Source organism: Narcine bancroftii, chromosome 2, assembly GCF_036971445.1.
Source record: "Narcine bancroftii isolate sNarBan1 chromosome 2, sNarBan1.hap1, whole genome shotgun sequence".
Lineage (NCBI taxonomy): Eukaryota > Metazoa > Chordata > Chondrichthyes > Torpediniformes > Narcinidae > Narcine > Narcine bancroftii.
Genome location: NC_091470.1, coordinates 18995066 through 19020140, shown reverse-complemented (window position 1 = coordinate 19020140; position 25075 = coordinate 18995066). Strand labels below are relative to the sequence as shown.

The 25075-nt window shown below is 43.4% G+C and overlaps 1 protein-coding gene and 1 long non-coding RNA gene across 7 annotated transcripts in view; both read left to right on the top strand.

Annotated features, from left to right (window-relative positions):
* adck1 (aarF domain containing kinase 1) overlaps positions 1 to 25075 on the top strand; it is a 650404-nt gene that overhangs the window by 588592 nt on the left and 36737 nt on the right. The window lies entirely within an intron of this gene.
* LOC138753250 (uncharacterized) lies at positions 1638 to 20509 on the top strand. Its single transcript, XR_011351060.1, has 4 exons — positions 1638 to 1700; positions 3164 to 3206; positions 18983 to 19090; positions 20451 to 20509. It is a non-coding gene; the product is annotated as an uncharacterized lncRNA (long non-coding RNA).

The window sequence follows — 25075 nt, the reverse complement described above, 5'->3', positions numbered from 1 at the left end:
ATAAATATAGTTTCATGAATATGAGAGTGTCAGGTGGTCAGTGTGAGCAGTTCCTTTGGTCGTTCAACATTCTCACTGCCCGGGGGAAGAAGCCGTTCCTCAGCCTGGTGGGGCTGGCTCTGATAGATGAAATTTACAAAGCTGAAATTGACAAAAGCTCGAGCTAAACACAGTAAAACCCCTGTTATCTGGGATTCAAACAACTGGAAGCCTAAAACAACCAGAAAAAATATGCAGAAAAATAGACAAAAAATACAGAAGTTTAAAATTGGCGTGCCTTGCTGTTAGTTTACCAATCAGCATCATGCAATCTCAAGCAACCATAACATTCACTTATCCGGCATCTACCAATCCCCATAGTTGCCGGATACCAGGGGATTTACTGTACCTCTGTACTTCATGCAGCGTTATAGGAATGGGTCCCTTTTGAAAGTCTATTTCCATGTCCAAGACATTCCTAAACAAACAGCTCAAGGAGAAAGATAATCACCTTATTGAGTTCTTATCTATATCAAGAGCTCAGGCCCAAAATGTTGGTTATGTATCTTTATAGAGCACACAGTTTGACCTGCTGAGTTTCATCAGCATTGCGTTTTTACTTCAGTCAAAACCTTCCTGTTTTACTCCTCTCTTCTTATTATCTATCCCTTGCCTTACATTTATTCATTCCATGGGAGTGTTTTGAAGTTGCTAGTAGTTTGCATCTCCATCAAGAACTGAAGCAAGATGACCGCATTGTGTGAACAATTAGATGAACTACTTTCAGTTTTGCCCGTTTAGGCTGGGAGGAACTGGAAAAAAAAGCAGTTAAATCATAATTGATTGTGTCACTATCTTTCTGCTTGCTCATCCTTGCTGGCAGGTGCTCAATGAGTAGCTTTTCTTGTGTGTTCAAATGCAGTCCATCCTCTTGGTGTTCAGGGCTGTGCAGTGACACAGTTAGTGAAGGTGCTACCTTGCAGTGCCAGGGACCCTGGTTCAATCTTGACCTTACCCAATTGTTGAGTGAGGAACAAGTTTGACTGGTTCGAGGTGCAATGAATTAAGACACAGATCGGATGTAATAACAGCCTTTACTTGCCCGTGGGGGAAATTTGCCTCAAACACTCACACAGCATACATAAAGAATTGCATCAGACACAAACTAAATAAGTAATATCTATAAATTGCGCTAGATATAGACACAGCAGAGGAAAACGTGAACAGTACCAACCTACGGCAACTAAATTTAATTAGGAAAAAAGAAGTGTGGTACGATGACAATTAATCACTGGGCTCCACAAAGCCCCGCACCCATTACTGGCTCACACCTTGATCTTGATTCTCTAGCGTCAGCTCTGGCTCATGGCCTGGAGTGGAGTTTGGGTTTGTTCCTTGGGAAAGGAATCTGTCTGTGTGCAGTTTATACATTCTCTCTGTGACTGTGTCCCTGTGTCCCTTCAGTTTCCTCTCACATCGCAAAGAAGTGCGGGCTTCTAAATTGGTTGGCCACTGGAAATTAATAAATTACCCCAAGTGGGGGATGTGATAGTGTGGGATCCTATCACCACTGTTTATATTTGTATATATTTGTATATAGTGATAGTGATTGGCTGAGAGCCGTAGCCACGCCTACTGGCCAGGTCATAAAGGGCTGCACCTAACCAGACCCAGGTCAGTCTGGACTGGTCGACCTCGATGTACAACGATCCAGTCTTTTGGTAATAAAAGCCTTAGTTTGAGTCAACAAGTCTTTGAGTTATTCGATGCATTACAGGGGATGAGTCATAGAATGTGAGGCCATTGATGAGAAGATGGATAGAATTAAAAATGGGATTAGAATACAAGAAGGATATCAATAATATTGAGAATGCAGCGGAGATTTACAAAGATGTTGTGAATTTGAAGATTTGAGTGACAGGGAAAGGTTATAAATACCTTCAAATTTTATAGCCTGGAGTGCAGAAAAAATTAGGGGAGATTATGATGGGTACATAGTAAATGCAATGCAGGCTTTTTTCCCACTAAGGTTAGGTGAGATTAAAAAGTAGAGGACATGGGTTAAGGTGAAAGGGGAAAAGTTTAAAAGGAACATTAGAGGGAACTGCTTCATGCAGAGAGTGATGGAAGTGTGGAACAAGCTGCCAGCAGAATTGGTAAATGCAGGCTTAATTTTGACATTAAAAACAGAACACTACAGCACAGTACAGGCCCTTTGGCCCTCGATGTTGTGCCAACCTATATATTCCTTCCTTTAAAAAAAGTACTAAGCTCTCCTTATCCCATAACCCTCTATTTTTCTTTCATCCATGTGTCTATCTAAGATCTCTTAAATCCTCCAATGTTTCAACCTCCATCACCATTCCTGGCAAGGCATTCCAGGCATCCACAACTCTGGGTAAAAAAAAAATTACCCTTGATGTCTCTCCTAAACTTCCCTCCCTTCACTTTGTACATATATCCTCTGGTGTTTGCTACTCCTGCCCTGGGAAACAGGTGCTGGCTGTCCATCCTATCTATGCCTCTCACAATCCTGTAGACCTCTATTTAGTCTCTTCTTATCCTTCTTTGCTCCAAAGAGAAAGGTCCCAACTCTGCTAAACTTGCCTCATAAGCCTTATTTTCCAATCCTAGTAAATCTCCTCTGTACCCTCTCCATAGCTTCCACATCCTTCCTGTAATGAGATGAATACAATACTTAAGTGTAGTCTCACCAGAAATTTGGACATGTTCATGGATGGGAGGTGTATGGAGGGATATGGACTGGGTGAAAGTCATTGGGACTAGGTAGGAAAAATAGTTTGCTACATAGCAGAAGGCCCAAAGGGCCTGTTTGTGTGCTGCAGTATTCTATGGTTCTCATTAATGTGTACAATGGTTGGTGCAGACTCAGTGGGCTGAAGGGTTTGTTTCCATGCTGTATCTCTCTTTGACTCTGTGACTCCATGTCCCAAATTTAGTCATTTTGCCCTGTGATCGATATGAATATATTAACACTAATTAATTCCTCATCACAACCTGGTTTAGAACCAGAAGGCTACAGAAAGTGGCAAACCTAGGCAAGTCCCTCACGGGCTCTGGGTTCTTATCCGTGGAAGATATCTTTAGTGCCTCAGAAAGAGAGCCAATATCATAAACAATCCCCATCAGCCTAGTCACAATCTCCTCTCACATTTACTTTCAGGTAGACGGTACAGAATCCTGATGTCTGACAACTCTAGGTTCAGGTAAAAACACATCAAAATGCTGGAGGAACTCAGCTGGTCTCTTCAGCATCTATAAGAGCCCTTCTTCAAGGAATAAGCAGGAAGTCTCAGAAAGTCTCATAATTCAAATATTGGGGTGGGGGGGGGGGGGAGGGGAATCGATCCAGACCAACAAAATGTGTTAATTGGATATGGTAAGGGATGAAGTAAGAATTTATCATGTCTGTGCAAAAGGAGACAGGCAATGGAGAGATGATGGGGGGAGGGGGGTTTAACGAAAGTCAGAGACATTTATATTAATGCCATCCGGATGGAGGGTGCTCAGTCAGAAGGTGAGGTGTTGTTCCTCCAATTTGCATGAGGCCATGGACAAACATGTCGGCAAGGAAATGGAATAGGGAATTGAAATGGATGGCCACTGGGAGATCTACTCTATTGTAGCAGACAGAACCGAGGTGCTCAACAAAGTGATTTCCATCATCGTCTCTCAATTCCCTGGTGGCGGACTGCTGGAGACTGGCTTGAAACTGGGTGAAGGAGAAAAAGGGTGCCAAGGGTGCTGGTGGGTTCCTGACCGTGTCGGAGGTTTGGATCTGGAGCTGTGGTTGCCGGTGGTTTGGACTGGACTCTGTGTGGTTGTGGAGGCTGCGGAAGTGCTGGAGGGAAATCCACGAACACTCAGTGACTTTGGGAGGAGCTCTCTTTTGCTTCTTTCTCTAATTGTAAGAGGCGCTTCAGGCAATTTCTGCCGATGGCAAATCTGTCTGCCTTACAGCAAACAAAAGCAATTCTGTGTAGTATGACACTTTATATTACATGACAATAAATTGAATCTTGAATTTAATCCTTCTATACTGAACTATTGAAATTGTCATTGAGTTTATGGATCTTTAAGGCAAAGCCCCATTCCTCTCTGGTGAAGATAAAAACACCAACACACTTCATCAAAGAACGGGGGAGTTAACCCCGTTGCCTTGACACTATCTGTCAGCAATCAACATTAGCAAAGCATTTCTGATCTTAATCATTGCAGTTTATGGGAACTTACTATGTGCCAAAATTGGGTGCAATGTTTCCCACGTTCTAACCGCAAACAATTTCTTTGGCACCTTGGAACAAAAATGTAAGCCTTGTTTTTTTTGACATCTCCAAAGTCTTCTCATGAAGTTTTAGGTGAGGATGAACCAGGCAGCACACAAGGGCTGGAATATGCTGCAGTTAGTAGAGCTACTGCCTCACAGATCTAGACATCCCAGATTCAATCCCCACCTCTGGTACTGTCTATATGGAGTTATCACGAATGACTAAGATTCATGAAATTCCCATTCCAGGAATTTGCCTGGTGAAACACATTAATGGATTCATCCCACCCAGGTCACACTCTCTACTCACCCCTTCCACTGGACAGAAAATACAGGAGCTTGAAAACACCAGATTCAAGGATAGTTTCTGCCCTGCTGTTATTAAACTCTTAAGTGGACTTCTCATTGGGAAAAGTTGATGCCCTTGCACTATTTTAACTACTTTTCTTCATACCCTGGACTTTGTCTTATACCCTGTACACTTTGACTTACTGAAGTACTACTCCATGGACTTTTGTTTTATTATTGCACAATCTGCTGTCTGGGTGACTACTTGCCTGTGTAGCATGCAAAACAAAGCTTTGTTTCTCAGTACATTTCATTTCAATTTAATTGAAAAGAAATGGAAATAAAGAAGAAATGGAGAGTTGGGTTGCATCCATAACCCTAACCCTAATGTCCCATTGCCCCAGGTATGGCTACCTGGGTTTTAATGCAAGAAACCCAGCAGCCAATTTGTACGTAGCATCTCGCACAAGCACAACATTTCATCTGTTTCTGTGATGGTGATTAGAGTATGGATACTAGTATGAATTCCTGACCCTCAATCAAAATAGTGGCATGTATGTTCAGCTGAGAGGACAAATGGACTCTCAACTTAACAACCCATCTGAAGGTCAACACCTTTGGCTTAGCATTCCCTCCATTCTAGACTGCAGAGAAACCTGAACCCACAATCTTTGGAGTCGGAAGTTAGTTTCTTGGATAATTCTGGATTGCAGCCTGCATCAACCTCCTCAATAATGTAGCTCATTATTTCAACATAATTCATGATTTCTAATTCGATTGAAATTAATTTCTGTTAAATAATATTCTCTGACTCATGTTTGTATGAATATAAACTAGGAAATAATGTATTTTGGGGGCTTTTTTTATTAATATGTGGCTAAGGAATTGTTCAATTACTGGAATTATGAAATGAACTCATCTTCCTCAAAAATAAAATGAAATGCTTGGCAGTGATAAACCTGTTCCATTCTTGTGGCTGCTTCTGCAATGATGTTCCATTGAAGTCAGCCAAACTGAACCTTGGATTGACAGAGAAACACAAAAGCTGCAGAATCTTGAGCAGACAAAGAAATGCTGGAGGAAGTCAACCGGTCAGACAGCATTCATGGGTAGAAATGGTCAGTCAGTATTTCGTCCTTGGGTAGAAATAGTCTTAATAAAAGATTCTGATGGAAACATTGATTAACCATTTCTACCCAGACTGACAGAGGTTCTCCACTATTTTATTGTCCACTTTGGATACACGGCATCTGGGACATAACACACTCAGTGCTGGTTACTAAAGATGAGTTTCTGGACAATTGCCTATATGGTTACATTTGAAGGTGTGGTTGAAGTTGCCTGGAGTTGAATTCAAGAACTGAGGTCACATTTCAACAGCAGCTGTTCCTGGATGTGTTCTCTACAGAACATAGGCCCCACTTGGAGTGTGGGGCACAGTTTTGGGCTCCTTATTTAAGAAAGGATGTGCTGATATTAGAAAGGGTTCAGAGAACATTTCCTGGAATGATAGAATTAGCATGAGGAGCGATGACAGCTCTTGGACTGTACTCCATGGAGTTCAGAAGAATGAGAGTACTTCATAGAAGCAATTCAAGTGTTGAAAGGCCTGGACAGAGTAGATGTGGCAAAATTGTTTCCTATGATAAGGGAAAAGAGGATACAACTTCAGGATTGAAGGACACGCATTTAAAACAGAGATGCAAAGGAATTTCTTTAGCCTTTTTCCCTCCATCTCCTTTCACAGAACGAATATCAATTTTCACTTTTCCTCTTATCATGTCCAATTAACACTTTTTGTTGGTCTGGATTCCTTCCCCTGCCATTCTTCAGTCTTTATTCTTACAGTTTCCTGTTCTTTACCATTGAAGAGGGGCTTAGGCCCAAAACATCTTTACATCCTATGGATGCTGTGAGATTGGCTGAGTTCCTCCAGCATTTCTGTGTGTTGTTTTTGCTTGTTGCTAAAGTCCACATAGACAATTTCTACTGCCCTACCCTCATCAACTATCTGCAGCATCCATAAAAACTATCAAGTTTGAAGAACAGGACCTTTGCACAAAGCCAAACTTGATATCCCCAATATGCCTGTGTTTTACTGATTCATGTAAATTACTGTCCCTAAGAATCTTCTCCGATCATTTCCTGACCATTGATTTAAGGCTCCTATCATTTCCAACTTTGGGGGAAGGAAGAGAGATAATGCAGTGGGGTTTGGTGAGGGGATCTCAGAACTCAGTGCTTGCCATGGATGTCGCATTCAAATTAAAGAATGGGCAAGAAGCCAATATTAGACAAACAGATATCTCTGAGAGACATTGGACTGAGTTTACACACACAGGGAGTGGCTAAATGTTGGGGGGAGGAGAGATTGAGAATGAAATGTTTTAATTTGAGATTCTTCTTGACTGGGAATTAATTGGCCCTGCAGATGCATATCACTTTTTGTGTGTCATATATCCATCACCCTTTACCTGACCCCAATAATGCTGATGTTGCCAGCAATGTCCTGATGCTCAAAATATAATTTTAAAAAACTTACATCTTCCAGTGCTTTTTTTTTTCCCTTGAAAGCAGAGAGAATGTAAAAGTTTCCAATAAAAGTCTGCAACAGACAAAATGGAAATGTAGTTTTGTCGGATATGGTCACCCTGTTGGTTGATCCTGACTGCCTGTGTCGAGTGAAATATGAAAATATGCAGGTGCTGTGATTGTAGTAAAAACACAAAATTGCTGGAGGAGCTCAGCAGGTCATGCAGAGTCCACAGGAGGTGAAGATGTATCACCAATAGCCCCTTTTATGGTGAAAAAAAAGCAATAGTAAACTGTCTTTAAATTGCTTCACTTACCTCCATAAAAGGTTCGAAGGCGGATTGACTGGTCGAACTCGCCTCATCTTCCATCCGCCTAGGGTAGACTCAGAGTTGGAGTGAGGTCGCTCCACCTCTTCCGTAAAAGGAATGCCACTGCATGCGACTCCAAAGGGAAGGGCTGATGACATCGCGATGATGCCGTCAGCCCGCGTCCCAGGAGAGCGAATAGAGGCTATTATGTTGCTCAGGAGATCTGCCCAAGTCCTAACACTGCTTGCACAGATCTTCCACGAGCGTTCTTTCCTGCTCTTCGGTCCCATTTTCCAGTATAGGCCGCTTTCCTTTCTTGGCATGTAAGTTTGACGTCACGGTGGCGGGCGGTACCACTGCACCACTTGCCCCACCTCCTTCACCTCTGGAAGCTGGCTCCTGACTCAGCTCTGCATAAAGGCACTGCTGGATCCACATTATAGGTCACCATAAAAAGGTAAATTTGCCTTTTTATTAACTTGAGCTGGCTGTAATGCAGGATTTCAGCATAAAAAGGGCTAATGTTTCAGGCCTGAGCCTCTTGACATGAGTAAAGATCAGGCAGGAACTTGGGTAAAAAGGCTGGGGGAAGATGGAAGAAGAGGCAGGAGGAGGAGCACAGGCCATCAAAGCAAAAGGCCATAAGAGGATAAAGAGGAAAGATGAGAATTGTTCAGAGGAGGAGGTGGCTCTGTGAATGCAGAACCGGAGAGAGAGAGAGCATGTATCTGGGCACCCTCCATCCCTCTCACCTTCCACCAGGAAAGGTGGCTGCTGTCCTATTACGCAAGATACCTGTGTGTGTGGAGTTTGCACCTTCTCTCTGAGCCTGTGTGTGTGTTTCCACTGGAGGATCTGGTTTCCTTCCTCATTGAGATCTGCTGCAAGGTTAATTTCCTGCTGTAAATTACCTGCTAGTGCAGGCATGTAGCTAAATAATTAAAGAATGGAGTTGATGGGCACATTAAAGAGATTGTGGGGACTACAAGAAGGGGGAGAGAGACTGAAGGAGTTTTACTGTTGGAAGGAAGTATGGGTTTGATGAGCTGAATAGCCGCCTTCTTTGTTGCAATAAGCAAATAATGAAGGCCAGATGTGGAATAGACCAGTAAGGATGGAATATAGTTGAAGATCCGAATAGCGAGGAGGAGATTTTGGATCCATGAAGGAAGGGATGATAGCAGCAACAGTTGAAAATACAAAAGAAACAAGTTGTAATTTTCTTACCTCAGACAAAGCCAAGCTGTAGGATATTTAGGTGAATCCCTTAAAACCTTCTTGCAGACTCTAGGGTTTATCTGATCCCTCATTGAGTTGCAAAGGATCAAATGGCCAATATATCTGTTGGCATGGTAGATTTACCTTCACTCCCATGTCGATCAGTGTTTTATTGTATCTGCATTTCATTTCAACCAGCAGAGGGATTTTCTTCCCACTTCTTTACTGTCCTCAGTGATGAAGATTAACTATTGGTAATCATTTAGGGATGGCAAAAGCCTCAACAGTGAGAGTAAGATTGGACCTCAGGATATCTCTATGATGTCTGTGTGGGTGGCTCAGTACATAATACATGGGATTTAGGCTGTAAGTGAATATGTGTGTTTGTGTACATATGTATCTGTGATTATCTGTGTACATATAAACATATTTGAAAGTATTGCACATGAGTTGTGCACTTAGAGAAAACTGAAATACACATAAGTATCAGATTTTATGTCTATTACCAATCCCCACGAGATCATTAATCCAGCGTGTAACCAAAAGCTTGGCTGACTTTATATTAATTGCAAAATATAAGACAGCAGTGGAGCAAGATGTTCAATGGCATTAAATTATCCGCTTTTAGTGATCCGTCATTTTACAATCCATAAAAACCATGAAAACGGCAGACTTTGGAAATCCGAAATAAGGGGGGAGGGTCAGCAGAGACAAAGGGTCTGGACTGAAGGAGGGACAACAATGAGGGAAGAAGAGTGCTGAGAGAGGATCTAGACTGAAGGAGGGACAGCAGTGAGGGTGGGGCAATGCTGAGGGAGGGTCTGGCTGAAGGAGGAACAGCAGTGGGGGTGGGGCAGTACTGAGGGAGGGTCTGGACTGAAGGAGGAACAGCAGTGGGGGTGGGGCAATTCTGAGGGAGGGTCTGGACTGGAGGAGGAACAGCAGTGGGGGTGGGGCAGTACTGAGGGAGGGTCTGGTCTGAAAGAGGGACAGCAGTGAGGGTGGGACAGTGCTGAGGGAGGGTCTGGACTGGAGAGAGCAGTGAGGGTGGGATGGTGAGGTGAGGGTGAGGCAGTACTGAGGGAGGGTCTGGACCGAAGGAGGGACAGCAGTGAGGGTGAGACAGTGCTGAGGGAGGTTCTGGATTGAAGGAGGAACAGCAATGGGGTGGGGCAGTACTGAGGGAGGGTCTGAACTGAAAGAGGAACAGCAGTGAGGGTGGGGCAGTGCTGAGCGAGGGTCTAGAGCTAGACTGAAGGAGAGACAGCAGTGAGGGTGGGGTAGTGCTGAGGGAGGGTCTGGACTGGAGAGAGCAGTGAGGGTGGGGCAGTGCGGGGGGAAGGTCTGGACTGAAGGAGGGACAGTAGTGAGGCTGAGGCAGTGCTGAAGGTGGGTCTGGACTGGAGAGAGCAGTGAGGGTGGGGCAGTACGGAGGGACGGTCTAGACTGAAGGAGAGACAGCAGTGCAGGTGGGACAGTGCTGGGGGAGGGTAAAGTGAAGAAGAATTACCATTAATTTGTATGGGAAAGTTTTTTGAGTGTTCCCAGACTCAAAAAATAACCTATCAAATCATATTAAATAACACATAAAACCTAATGTATCAAATTTCTAATGTATTAAACCTAATCTTTCTCTCTGTGTGTAAATAGTACAAATGGTGGACGCAGGCAAGTTCAATGTACGCACAAGGTCTTTATTTCATTCACCACGATCGAAACACTTAATTACATTCAGCTTTACGCTGAGCGTAACACACTTACAAGCTCTCTTAGGCTTTTCTGATACCTTAGAACATATTTTGCTAACGATCCACAAAATAAATCGAGATAAAGCACAGATACTCACAAACACCATTCAAAGCTATGGCGGCTTGATGCAGAGTGTATTCTTGGGGAAGGAGCTTGGCGATAACACTCTTATTGTCTGAACACTATTATTGCTTTTCGTCTTTTTTCATAAAAGCAAAAATCCTCCGGATTTCTTTCAGTTAGTGAAAACAGGTACTAATGTAAGACTTTCGTAAAAGCGAAGTGGCGTAAAGCGAACTTTTGAAAAGCAGAGGCTCGGTATTTGTTTTGTTTTCCTCAGTGCAGGAAGTTATAGGTAGAAGTAGATAAAGGAGCAATAAGAGAAGGGAGGAAGGGGTATATAAAAGTTAGGAGGGAGAGTGGACGGTGAAAGGGAAGCCAAGTGCTGAAGGAAGGAGGCTTGATGGACCCTTGTATGGGAGGGTTAGAGGCCAGATGGGAAAGGGATATTGTGGGAAGAGGTCTGTGTGTGGAGAAGGAGAAAAGAACTAGGTAACAGGAAGCTGGGAGTATAAGATTGTGTGAGAGGACCCAAGTGGGTGATAGAGAGAAAGGGACTGAGGGAGAGAGGATTAATCGGAGAATTTAGTGATCTTGCTGTTGAATTGTAAATTCATGTGCATGTCAGAAATCCGTAATAATTAAAGAAAATGACTGCCTGAGTGCAAGGAAAATGCCCAACACCAAACTACATCCTCCGGCCCTATTCCCCCAGAAATGAACATGCTGGGACTTTGTCTGTTTTGCTCCATCTTAATTTGAATCTTAAAGATCATCAGGTCTGAGGATGTAATTTACCTTCTGAAGCAATTTCTTTAGCTCCTGTTACCCATGATGTGGCCATGCCTATTGGATGTCATAACGGTGAAACTGGCTGCATCACCCTTCATTAAAACCATGAACCTGGCAGTAGTTGCTGCAGTCAGTCTATGGAATTGTAGCCATAGAGTCTACTTTGTCTACTTCTACCTATCACTCCCTGCACAAATGAACACACTGCACTATGTGAGAAAAAAAGATAACAAATATAAAAAGATCAGTTGATAAATAGGCACCCTTGCAGTGTAAGTTGCTCTCTATGGGTTCCTGAATCTCCACAGGCTCCATGTTTCACATCCTTGTCCGACGTAATCTCTAAAGCACACTGAGTCAGTGAGAGATGCTGGTGTATTACCACATGGGCCCCAGCAATTCCTGCCTTTTTGTTGGCTACGTGGAGCAATCCATGCTACAAGCCTACACAGGCAAGGCCCCTCACCTCTTCCTCCACTACATCGACGACTACTTTGGTGCACTCATATTAGACTTCATCCACCCTGACCTCAAATTCATTTGGTCCACCTCTAGCAACACTCTCCCTTTTCTCGAACTCTCTGTCTCCATCTCAGGAGACAAACAGAGGCATCTTTTATAAACCCACCAACTCCCACAGCTACCTCGACTAACCCTCTTCCTCCCTCTCCTCTGTAAGGATTCCATTCCATTCTTTCAATTTCTCTATCTCCATCACATCTGCATCCATGCCAGATCATCAGAGATGTCCTCCTTCTTCAAACAACATGGCTTTCTCTCTACCACCATCAACTCGGCACTCAACGGCATATCCTCTATTACCCACACATCTGCTCTGGCCCCCTCTGCCCCCACACGCAACAAGGACAGGATTTCTCTTGTCACCTACCACCCCACCAGCCTCTGCATCCAACACATCCTTCTCCTCCATTTCTGCCACCTACTATGTGATCCCACCACTAGACACATATTCCCCTCTCTTCCCCTCCCTGCTTTCCACAGGCACCGCTCCCTCCGTGACTCTCTTTCCAATTCCTCCCTTCCCACCAATCATTCCCTTGGTACCTACCCCTGTGACAGTAGGAAATGCCCCATTTGCACCCACACCTCCTCCGTCACCAGCATTTGAGGCCTCAAACAGTCGGAATTCCAGTGAAGCAACACTTCATTTGTTAATATGCCAGGATAATCTACTGCATCTGGTTCTCCCATTGTAGTCTCCTCTACATCGGAGTAACTGGGCGCAGACTGTAAGATCGCTTTGTTAAGCACTTCAGCTCTGTCCGCCGCAATAGGGTGGATCTCCCAATGGCCACCCATTTCAATTCTCCATCCCATTCCCTTGCTGACATGTCTGTCCCATGGTCTCATGCACTGCCAGACTGAGACCCTCCACAAATTGGAGAAACAACACCTCATCTTCCATCTGGGCTCCCTCCAACTGGAAAGCATCTTTTCCAGTCTCCTTTCACACAGACATAATCAATTCTCACGTCTCCCTTAATCATATCCTTCTGTTGGTCTGGATTCCTCCCCCAACCAGCACTGCCTGTATTCTGAAATTTCCTGCTTTTTGCTCATTCTGTTTATTTTTGGCTTATCCCTTGAAGAAGGGCTCAGGCCCGAAACATCGGCAATATATCTTTGTCTCGTATGGACGCTTAAAGACCGGCTGAGTTCCTCCAGCATTTCGGTGTGTTTTTGCTATAATCACAGCATCCGCAGACTTTAGTGTTTCGCCTTGGCGTATTATCCTCAGAAGAAACCCAAAACATTTCAAGAGTAGTTCGTTCTCATCATTTTAATAGCATACTGAGCCATAATTACTTCTCCACAACCTGTAGTTATCTTTTGTGTCTGGATTATAATTTCCTCAGATAAATATTTCAAAATATAATTTTAAAAAATTTAAAAGAATATTCCAAAAGTATTTTAATGAAATGTCATATCCTTTAATAACTTGAAATACTGATATGTGCTTTGCAATAGATTGCTTGCCTAACATACGTGTACCGTGGAAACTATTATAATTATATTTGTTTCCTTTATGAAATGCCAGTTCAGCTGAAGCAAGTCAGAATTTTGGTGCATATGTACACTTTCATGACAGTTAACTCATTATAGTTGTTACAATCATATAGTGCTCTTTCCTTCTTTTTATATATTTTATTTATAAATTTTAAATCATATAACATTAATTATATTCATACAGATATTATATAATTGAGTAAACCCCCCCCCCCAACCTCGCACATCTACCCCACTTACACCCTCCCCGCCTCCCCCTTCCAACTACAAAGAAAGAAGAAAGGAGATCATCACTTAAAAACAACAGTAATCCACATTTTAGCTGCGGAGACCGAGACATCCACCGGCGCGGACTGGGAGATTAAATTGTAATGTCAAGAATTTTTAAATATGGGCTCCATACTTCTACAAAAAAATGATATTTATCTCTCAAATTATAACCTTTCTAAAGGAATACAGGATCTCATTTAACTATGCCATCTTTGCATTCCAAAAACTAAATCAGATTTCCAAGTAATAGCCAAACATTTTTTTAGAAACGGCCTAAGCTAAACTTATAAATTCAATTTGACACATCATCAGTCTTAGTCCCAAAGCAACCGACTTAATGTCCCCTAGTAAAAACAACATTGGATCAAATGGTAGACTCACTTTTAATACTTGCTCCAAAAACAATTTAGCTTGTATCCAAAAATTCTTAACTGTACAACAAGTCCAAGTCAAACGAAAGAAAGTACCTATCTCTTCTCCACATCTAAAACACAAATCCAAGGAAATTAAATCAAATGTCATTAATTTTTCAGAGGTTAAATACAATTGATGTAAAACATTGTATTATACTAATCTATACCTTACGTTTATCACCTTAGTCATACTATCCCTTACACAGATTTCTCCAAAAAATTTTCATCTATCTTCCTGTTTAGATCAAGTTCTCATTTCATTCTTGATTTATGAACATTCAACTTAGGCATTTTATTTTGTAATCACTTATACATCTCAGAAATAAACTTATTTGTTTCTTCCTTAGTAAGCAATAATTCCAAAGCAGATTGTCCAGGTAATTTTAAACTATGACCTAATTTTCCCAATAAAAAAGTTTTAACCTGATAGTAACAAAATAAAGTATTACTAGGAACTTGAAATTTCTCCTTCATTTGATTAAAAGATACAAACTTTCCTGCTTCAAAACAATTATTAACCTTTTAAATTCCCAATGGATTCCATATCTTTAAAAACTTGATTATTAACAGTGAAAGGAAAAAGTTTATTGTGATATAGGGGAATTTTTGCTGAAATCTTCCCTTTTCCACCTATCTCATTAATTTTATTCCATATTTCAATTAAATATTTCAAAATTTTACCAATTAACAATTTTCAATTCCATTTATAAATAAATTCTGACATCAATTTTTTCTAACTCTATATTCACCCAAATAGGTTTATTTAGTTCAAACATTGCATTAATAAATTTCATTTGTGCAGCTTTCTGAAAATGTGAAAGTTGTAAACCACCTAATTCAAATTTCCAAGTTAATTCCTCCAAAGTTACCCTATTCATTTTCCCTTTCCATAAAAAATTCCTTACAATTGCATTAAGATCTTTTAAAAAAAATTTGAGGTACTAAATAAGGAATAGATTGAAAAAGATATTGAATCCTTGGAAGAAATATTCATTTTAATATAATTTACTCTGCCTATTAAGGTAATAGTTAAGTCATTCCATCTATTTAAATCATCTTTAATTTTGTTAAATAATGGAACATAATTTAACTTATACAGATTATCTAAATTTCTATCAATTCTAATCAGATTATATGTTCACTTAAATTAAGCTACATGTTTACAACAATCATAATCTCCTTCTACTAATGGTATAACTTCACTTTTATCCCAATTAATTTTAAAGCTAGATATTTATATAAAGAAATTCAAGAATTTTCAGGATCTGTTATATAAATTAATACATCATCTACAAACAAACTAATTTTATACTCCTCCTTATTCACTTTAATACCTTGCCTTATTGATTGTGCCAATGGTTCAATTGCTAAAACAAATAATGCAGGAGATAAAGGATAGCCTCGTCTAGCCGATCTAGTAAATGAAAAAGAAGAAGAAGAAAGTTGTCCATCGGTAACTACTCTAGCCAAAGGATTTCTAGCTTTAATCCAATTCATAAATATATTCACCTCACATAACATGAACATTAAAAAAAAATTATGTAGTTGGTAGGAGAGAAGTCCAGAAGAAACCAAAACTTGACTGCTTGACAGAGAAGGCGACTCATAAACTTTAAGCAGAGTCTTGCAGCGTGGGGGGGGGGGGGGGGGAATAGTCGAAAAAAGGCTTAGGCGCCCCTTCCCCAGTGAAGGTGAAGGAGGAAAAAAAATTAAAATTTCTGCTTCCTGTTGCTGTCAAAGATTTAGCTGGAATCTGTTCATATGTGTGGAGCTTATGACTGACAAGGAGAAGGGGAACATCTGTATGTCTCATGTGTTGAAAGCCCTGTGACTCTGTGACTCTTGCCTTCAGAGCTAGCCAGAAGTGATATTCTCTTTCTTTGATCGAAGCCCAGACTTGTGTCACACTTCTTATCACAATATCACACCAGGCTTCACCATTACCTACTCATCTTTACCTAATTGCTCTTTCTGATTTCTGCATTACCTTTTTACCTGTACTTATCTTTCACTGCTGGCCTATAGTCATGGCTCATGAGAGGTACTCTTGTTGTCATCCACTCTGACAGCTGAGTCTAAATTCCCACCCCCCACCGCCCTCCACCCCACCTTTGGAATCTTCTGCAAAACAAAACGATTTCACTTTCGATCATCTCAATAAATGTGGTACTTGGAATACAGGATAACATTAGCTGAGCAGCGAGTCTTCTCCGGGTAGCCAGTCAATTGGTTCTGTCTTGTGGTCGTCAGATTTGAAAGTGGATTTAGAATCAGAATCAAGTTTATTATCATGAACGTGTGTCACGAAATTTGTTGTTTTGCAGCAACAGTATTGTGCAGAACAACGTGCAAAATTACTGTGAATTACAATTCTGCAAATACAAGATCTAAAAAAATTAAATAGTGCAATAAAGAGAAGAATGGGTTCATTGTCTGTTCAGAATTCTGAAAGCGGAGGGGAAGAAACTGTGATGGTGACATGAGTGCTACCAAAGATCCAAAGATGACCTTTGACCTGAGGAAAACTTCAACCAAGTAATAAAATTGGAGGAATTTTTCTTTGACTGATGAATATGGTAAACACCTGTGGCAGAGAATAACTCACGGAACGATGCAATAAGCGTCAAGTCCGTTCACAAGTGGAATCATTCCACCAATGGCAGACTTGCCTTTAGTGTGAAAGGTGAATTATTTCTTGTCACATATACCAAGAAACAGAGACAAGCTTTGTTTTGCATGCTATCCAGGGAAGTCACCTCATGCTTAACTACAGTAATAAAACAAATGTGCAGGATACAGTGTAACAGAAAGTTAAAAGTGCCAGCTGTGGTGTTACTAGGAGAGAGTGCAGATAGGGAGAAATATTCAGTCAAACAGTGCAGGGACATCATCTTTTACTAATGAAAGGTGTATGTAGGAGCCTGATAGCAGCAGGAAACAAACTGCCTTTGAAGAGCAGTGCCCTGATTGGGATGGATCTTTTAATATGTTGGTAGTTTTCCTGAGGCAACAAGAGGATGAATGGCCTGATGGCCTGGGCTGTGCAGTTTCCTGTGGCCTTTGTCCGAGCAATTCTCATACTGAGCTGTGATCCACCCAGAAAGGATACTTTCTATGAAGCATCTTTAAAAGTTGGTAAGAGACATTGTGGATGTGTTGAACTTTCTAGAGCTTCCGAGGGAGTCATTGGTGTGCTTTCGTGGGTGTTTTGTTGACATGACTGGAACAGGTCAGGTTATTGATAATATTCCCTCCTTGTATCCTTGAAGCTCTCCACCATCTCCACCTTAGCCCCATTGAGACCTACTGGGGTGGATCACCCCACCTTCCCCACCGTTTCCTGAAGCCAGTGACCAACTCCTACATTTTGCTGACATTAGTGTGTTTTTTAGACAGCAATGTCAGAAAAATATCGGAAAAATGTATCATAAATTAAATAATTACTCACCTTGTGATTGTTTACACTACACGCCTTAATTTCCTGTGTGCGTTAGTCCCAGTGCTTTTATGTGGAGCAACGTGGCCTGCATCATCAGCTGGACGTCAAATTCATAAGGTGAGTTTTGTAGTGTGATTTAGACTGCAGGCTTCCCCAAAAACTAGTAGGGGTCCTGCAGGATAAATCGTGGTGCAGGAATTTCACTTTTCTTTTTACACTGCCCATGTTATGGCAAATTTTATTGATGGTGCCGTTACGTGCTTGCAGTCTAAAAACCATAATTGAGGTAGAGGTTGTTATCGTGACACCATTCCACCAGACTCTCATCACCCTGTACTCTGGCTCATCACTGTTCGAACTCCAGCATACAGTCTTGGTGTCATCTGCAAACTTGTAAATGGAGCTAGAATGGTATTTGGCCTCACAGTCACGAGTGTGTTGGGAGTATAGCAAAGGACTGGGTATGAAGCCTTGTGAGGCACCAGCCTTATTGTGGAGGAGGTGTTGTAGTCAGTCCTCACTGATCATGGATCATTTCAGGAAGGCAAGTTGCATTGTGGTGGGCTGAGACCTAGGCCTCAGAGTTTGGAAATGAATTTGTTTGAAACTCTCCTCTCAAACCACTCTACTGTTAAGACGTTCCCTAAAAACATTCTCTTTGATCAACTGTTTGCCTAATATACAAATGATAGCTATTGCAATCAGTGTTGAATTTTATTTGGCTTCCAGTTTTTAAAGGTTGTTGGATCATTTCACTATGCCAACAGCGCTTTATGAATGCAAGTTTTAATTGTTATTCAACATCCTTAAGTATACACAAAACAAGTAAGACAATTGGCAATTCTTTAACCTAGCTTTTTCAGCTCATTGTGATAATTAGTTTTTTCTTTTTAGTATCTGTAAATTATTTTATTCCCACAACAATCATCTTGATTCTTTTCCAATGTGAATAAACGTGTAAATAATAATGAGTAGATATAAATAGTCAGGATTAAATGACTTTATTGTTAGAAGGAGGAGTTATCACTGAGAAATATTCTTCTCAAATTAGTAAACTTTGTCTTCAATTTATTAAGCAAAACAAAACACAAATTTAGTAGTGCCCTCCCACGTTAGAGACCCATGTTCATTACTGACCTTGGGTGCTGCCTGTGTGGAGTCCCTGTGTTCTCCTCGTAATCTCATGGGTTTCTTCCGTGTGCTCCAGTTTTCTCCCACACCTCAAGGAAATGCAGGTTGATAAGTTAATCGGCCACTATAAATTGCTCTTGATGTGTAGATGAGTGGTAGAATCTGGAGAAGTTGAGGAGAATATGGTGAGAATTTTTTTAAATTAGGATTAATGTAGGGTTAGTATAAGTGGGAGGACAATTGCAGTGTGGGTTGTGGAAGGCTATGTGACCTCTCCATCTGGAACCTAGTCAAAAGTCACATCACCTGCCAATCAAGGTTGGACTCTGTCCACCCATTAGTCCACTCCTGACCATTGGCCCCTTTAAGCACCAAGAGATTACCTGGGCTGGATCCTTCAGTTTACTGTACTATAAATCCATCAAGTGCAGTCGATCTTGCGCTTTTGCTCTTCGGTCCTGAGATGAACCCTGCTCCACTCTAGGTCGCGAACTGTGGACAATACTGGAGGAGTCATTGGTAAGGTATGCACTACACAGGGATTGGGGCTATTAGATGGTATTGGAGCCATGCCCACGTTGGACAAGGAAAGGTAGGTAGCATTTTGCATTCCTTGATTTTTATATAGTTGCAAGTATCGGTAGCGTTAAGTCCAATGTGTCTGATTATACTATGATTTGTGATTGCAAGTACTTGTGTGTGTTATCCCTGTTGCAACCCCCTTACATATATTTAAATAAAGATCATTTTTGTGTTTGTCCTGTGTCGAGAATTGTCCTTTGTACCCACTGAACTTTTCCCTTCCCACACGACAGCAATGACTGACACAGACTCAATGGCCGAATGCTTTGTGTCTATACTTTATGACTCTGTGTATCAATTGATGGAATAATAAGCATGAAAAAAATATTTCTACATATTGTATATACTGCATTGAGAATGTAACTTTTAAAGTAGTAACTAAAATAATATAGCAGAGAACATGTTTTGGTAATTCAACAAAGTTAAAGAAGAACAATTCCATTTTTGACTAAAAACACAAAATGCTGGAGAAACTCAGCAGGTCAAACAGTGTCCTTTATACACCCAAAGGCAAAGATACACATCGGACATTTTGGGCTTGAGCCCTTCATCAAAGTCCGAAGTGTCAGTTCTGTATCCTTACCTTTGCTACATAAAGGTCACTCTTTGATCTAGTGAGCTTCTCCAGCATTTTGTGTTTTTACTTCAACCACAGTGCCTACAGAATTTGTGATTTACTCCATATTTGCCTAAGACTATTGGGTAAAGGACAAATCCCAAGGGATTTCGATGTACATGTATGGAGGAGTCTGTTCTATTCTTCGAGAAAACTGGTGGTTCTGTCTGTATAAATATGTGACTTTGTAAGCCATGAGGGAGACTCCCTGGTGGTGATATTAACAGCAGGTGGCAGTGCCTATTGCTGTAACTGAGTTCTCACACTTAGCAAAGCAAAATTAAAACACTTGGCAGCTATAATTGTGTTCGTTTGTCAAGTGTTTGCATGTCCACTTCATCAGCTTGACCAAGAATCAAATACATTTTTGGAAAGAAATCTTTATTAAGATCACATAATCACACTCATAACTGTTCCTATCTCCCTATTTTTGATTACAATAACCACACTCCTTAAATTCTCCAGGTTGTCATTTTTCTGAATGAGTCGTTGATCTTATAGTAAGCATTTGGCATCCCTTTTCTTGAATAAAACCTTTCTTTGGTGCTAAGGATCTCTTTAACTTGATCTGCATCTAACAAGCTGTCCCAACACATTTCTTCCCCAAGCATTTACTCATTAAATGAGTAGATTTATTCACTTTTTAAGATGTTGCAATATAGGAACCATTGTTGACAAATGTCGGCTAAAATTATTCATTCGTAGCACATCTCAAGTGGACTAATTGACAGAACAGCCTTCTTTTTATTTCTAGGAATCATAAAATAGGAAATAAGGAAGTAATTTATTATATTGGTGCCAGACATATCAGGGTAAGACCCAGCAGAATTTAGCTAAGTATCACCTTATTGCCTAATCAAACGCCTGTCATGTCTTATGAAAACATAGCTGATGCATTGACACTGCCTTTTCCACAGAACATTACAGCACAGTAGAGGCCCTTTGGCTCTCAGTATTCTGTCAACCTATATAAAATTCAGGATTTAAGATTCCTTTATTGTCATGAAATAATACAGAACATGATAAATTACACAAAATTTATTTTTACCTGCCTTAAGGCAGTCACCATTAGTATGCCTGCCACCACTTACAGTAAGAGGGAAAGAGTGGCAAAAGAAAGTCCCTTCAAAGACACTGAATGTCTATAGATTCACCTCCTGCACTCCTGCAGCCCCTGCTCGATCCTTGAGCAACCCGAGCTCCAGATCCAAACTTCTGATATGATCAGGAAGCCTTCAGCGCCCAAGGCTGTTTGGGAGTTTTTCCTGCCCTCAGCACCCTCATGAATCTGGGTCCCAATACCGATACCTGGCATCCTTGAACCAGTCTCCAGCAGCCTGCAGCATGTGTGGGTCCCTTGACCACAAGTGGCTGACCACCTGCAATATAATCCTTCCCACGTCCATTACCCTCTATAGCTACGAGCCTATCTAAGAGTCTTTTAAATATCCCTATTGTACCAGCCTCCACCACCATCCCTGGCAAAGCAATCCAGGCACCCATCTCTCTCTTTGTAAAGATCCTCCTTCTGATATTTCCTCAAAGCTTTCCTCCACTCACCTTAAACAGATGCCCTCTGGTATTTGCAATTTCTCACCAGACAAAATGTGCTGGCTGTCCACCTATCTATGTCTCTTATAATTGTTTTATAATGATACCTTCTCCAATCCATGCAATGTTCTGGTTTATCTGCTCTGCACCAGTTCCAAAGCTTCTATATCCTTCCTGTAATGAGATGACCAGAACTGAAAACAATACTCCAAGGGTGGTCCAACCAGAGTTTTCTAGAGCTGTAACATTATCTCATGACTCTTGAACTCAATCTCCCAACTAATGAAAGCTAGCACACCATCCTATCAACTTGTACGGCAACCTTGAGGGATCTATGGAAATTAAACCCAAATCCCTCAGTTCGTTCACACCATTAAGAATCCTGCCATTAACCATGGGCTTGGCTTTCAAGTTTGACCTTATAAAGTGCACCATGTGGTGGTACACCACCGGCCTACTGCAGAGGGCAATCTCTGTACCTGCAGGAGTACACCGCTGGCCTACTGCAGGGAGCAACCTCTATACCTGCAGGAGTGTAAGGGGATGGGACAACACCTGGCCAGCTGTCAATCAGTCAGCCTGAATGGATCAAGCCCGACCCGGTCGGTGTCAATCACCCTCCGGGATATAAGCCTGCGCTGGCCTCCCGAGGCCTCAATCAGAGTTGTTGCAGCCACAGCCAGCCTGGCTCTGTGGAAGTCTTTGTGGATTAAAGCCTGTTGTACAGTCTTTACCTTGTGTGTGTCTGATTCTGGCTAACAGCTCACCACAATTTAATCCACAAAATTTTCTCATGGCTGCCATGAAAAAACTCCTGAATGCAGGGAGTGTTGAAGTTGACCCATGCCACCTGGAAGCCCAGACACTCTTCAAGATCTGGCAGCACATGGTCAAGGCAATCATCGAGGCACACGCAGGCGGCATCCTGGACTCAGATTGGAAGAGGCTGGTCCTACTTCGGTCAAAGCTGGGTCCCCATGCCTTCCAGGCAACCAAAGGCTGCTCCACATACAAGAGTGCAATGGACACTCTCAAGAACTTGTACATCCCCCCATGAATGCAACACCCGAGCCCAGCAACCCAGGGAGATGGCTGAGTCTTACCTGGGACCCCTGCGAGAGTTGGCCTGACTGTGTCTGGCTGAACCCAGGGTAGGCACAGATGAGGTCGAGAGGCTGATCCGGGATGCCTTCGTCTGAGGGCTACGCTCGAGGGCCATCTGGCAGAAGCTGCTGGAAGATAGTATCTACACCCTGACCAAGACAGTGGAAGTGGTCTGAACCCTGGAAGCTGCAGCCCTGCACATCGAAGCCTTCAATTTCAGGTTCCCCCAGGCTTCCTCATGGTCCTCTCACACTGCAGCTGCAGCCGCAGACTGAGCTGGGGAGGAGAACGCCGCTGCAGCAGGCGCCCGGCACCCCTGTAAGTGCTGTGGGTCCAGGTGTGGATCAGACCGACGATTGCGCCAAAACTGCCTGGCTAGGAACCAGTACTGTTCCCGATGCGGCAAGAATGGCCACTTTGCTAAAGTGTGCCTCTCAAAACCAGCCGGCAGCTCAGCGGCCCTCTATGACCTCCCCACCTCCCCCGCAGACCCCTCTACATTCGCCTTCCCCAACTCCAACAGTGCAGCATCTGGCTCCACTAGCGACGATCGCAGCATGTGTCCCGAGCACCTGGACCAGACCCTGCCCTCACTGCCGCGATGACGTCACTTCCCCCGGCACAACAAACACGATTGGGGAAGGAGGCCAGCCACGCAGTAGGCCCCCACGGTCACCGCCATCTTGGGCCAGGCAGCGGCCGACACGGAAGGCCCCCGACGACGATGAGAACGAAATGGTCAACACAGGTGATGACCAGGCCGCCCTACCGACACTCCCCACGCCTCTTGACGCCATCGGCTGCCGCATGCTATACCCCACAACCGACGTTGATGTGGTCAACACGGATAATGACCAGGCTGCCCTTACCGACACTCCCCATGCCTCTGGACGCCATAAATCACCGCACACAACTGGAGAGCGACGACTCCGACCCTGAGACGGTCCTGGCTCCCACCATGCTGACCAGGGACATCCCTCACGACCTCAGGCGCTCTATGATGGACGTGCAAGTCAATGGGCAGGTAACAAAATGCCTGTTCGACAGTGGCAGCACCAAGAACTTCATTTACCCGAGCGTGGCCCACTCCCTGAGATTAAAAGTCCACCCCACCACCTACTCGATCGCCCTCGCCACCAAGGATAAGACTGTTGGTACCCTTGGGCGCTGGTCGGCCAATATAACTGTGGGAGGGGAGACTTACACAGGGTTCAGACTCCTGGTATGCCCAAACATTGTGCCCTAGTCCTCCTGGGCCTAGATTTCCAGTACCATCTGCAGAGTGTCACCCTTGCCTTCGGGGGGCCCCAACCTCCACTCATGTTACACAGCACGCCAACCTACCAGCCCCGACCAACCTGCGGCCTCTCCACACTATGCATCACCCCACCGGCGCTCTTCCCACATCTTATGCTAGGCTGCAAGCTGATCGCTGCCAGAAGTAGGCACTATTGTGCCGCAGATAGAGACTTCATCAAGGCGGAGGTGCAGCGACTCCTGGCGGAAGGTGTCATAGAGCCCAGTAACAGCCCTTGGAGAGCCCAAGTCCTGGTGGTCAAAGGGGGAAGTAAGCCGAGGATGGCCAGACCATTAACTGGTACACCCAACAGTACGCCTACCCCCTGCCGAGGATCGCCGACATGGTCAACGAGATAGCCCGCTACCGGGTTTTCTCCACAATTGACCTGAAGTTGGCATATTACCAAATCCCCATCCACCAGAAGGACAAGCCCTACACCACCTTCGAGGCAGACGGGCGCCTGTACTAGTTCTGCCGAGTACCCTTTGGGGTCATTCCACCATTGAAAAGAAGGCCCAGGCGATTGTGGAAGCGGTCCATCACCGGCGCCACTACCTGGCCGGCAGGAGATTCACCCTCCTCACAGACCAGTGGCCCATGGCATTCAAGTTTAACACTACCCACAAGAGCAAGATCAAGAATGACAAGATCCTGCGCTGGAGAGTCAAGCTGGTAACCTACAGCTATGACATCCAGTACCGCCCCGGGAAGTTTAACAACTCCCCCGACGCCTTCTCTCAGATCTGCGTGTCTATGCACGATGACAGGCTGCAGGCATTGCATGAGTCCCTCTGCCATCCAGGTGTCACCAGGTTGTACCACTTCATTAAGTCCCGGAACCTGCCGTTTACCATCAGGGATGTCAGGGACATGACCGAGGCCTGCCGGGTCTGCGCGGAGTGTAAACCCTGTTTCTTCCGCCCACCCCAGGCCCAAGTCGTAAAGGCCACTTGGCCCTTCGAGCATCTCGGCATGGACTTCAAAGGGCCCCTGCCTTCCACGAACCAAAATGTCTACTTCCTCATGGTAGTGGATGAGTACTCATGCTTCCCTTTCGCTATCCCTTGCCCAGACACCTCCACGGCCACCGTCATCAGGGCCCTGGGGCAGATCTTCACCATGTTTGGCTACCCCGCTTTCATCCACAGCGACCGTGGGTCTAGTTTCATGAGTGACAAGCTGTGCCAGTACCTGACGGCGAGGGGCATCGCGACTAGCCGCACGAGAGGCAATGGGCAAGTGGAACGTGAAAACAGGGTGGTCTGGAAGGCAGTCCTCCTGGCTCTCATCGAAAGGGTGGGCCATTGAGTACTGGTAGGACTCCCTGCCCGAAGCACTCTGTGCCATTCAGTTGCTGCTATGTACGACTATCAACGAGATCCCTCATGAACTACTGTTCACATTTCCCAAGGAAGTCGGCGCCT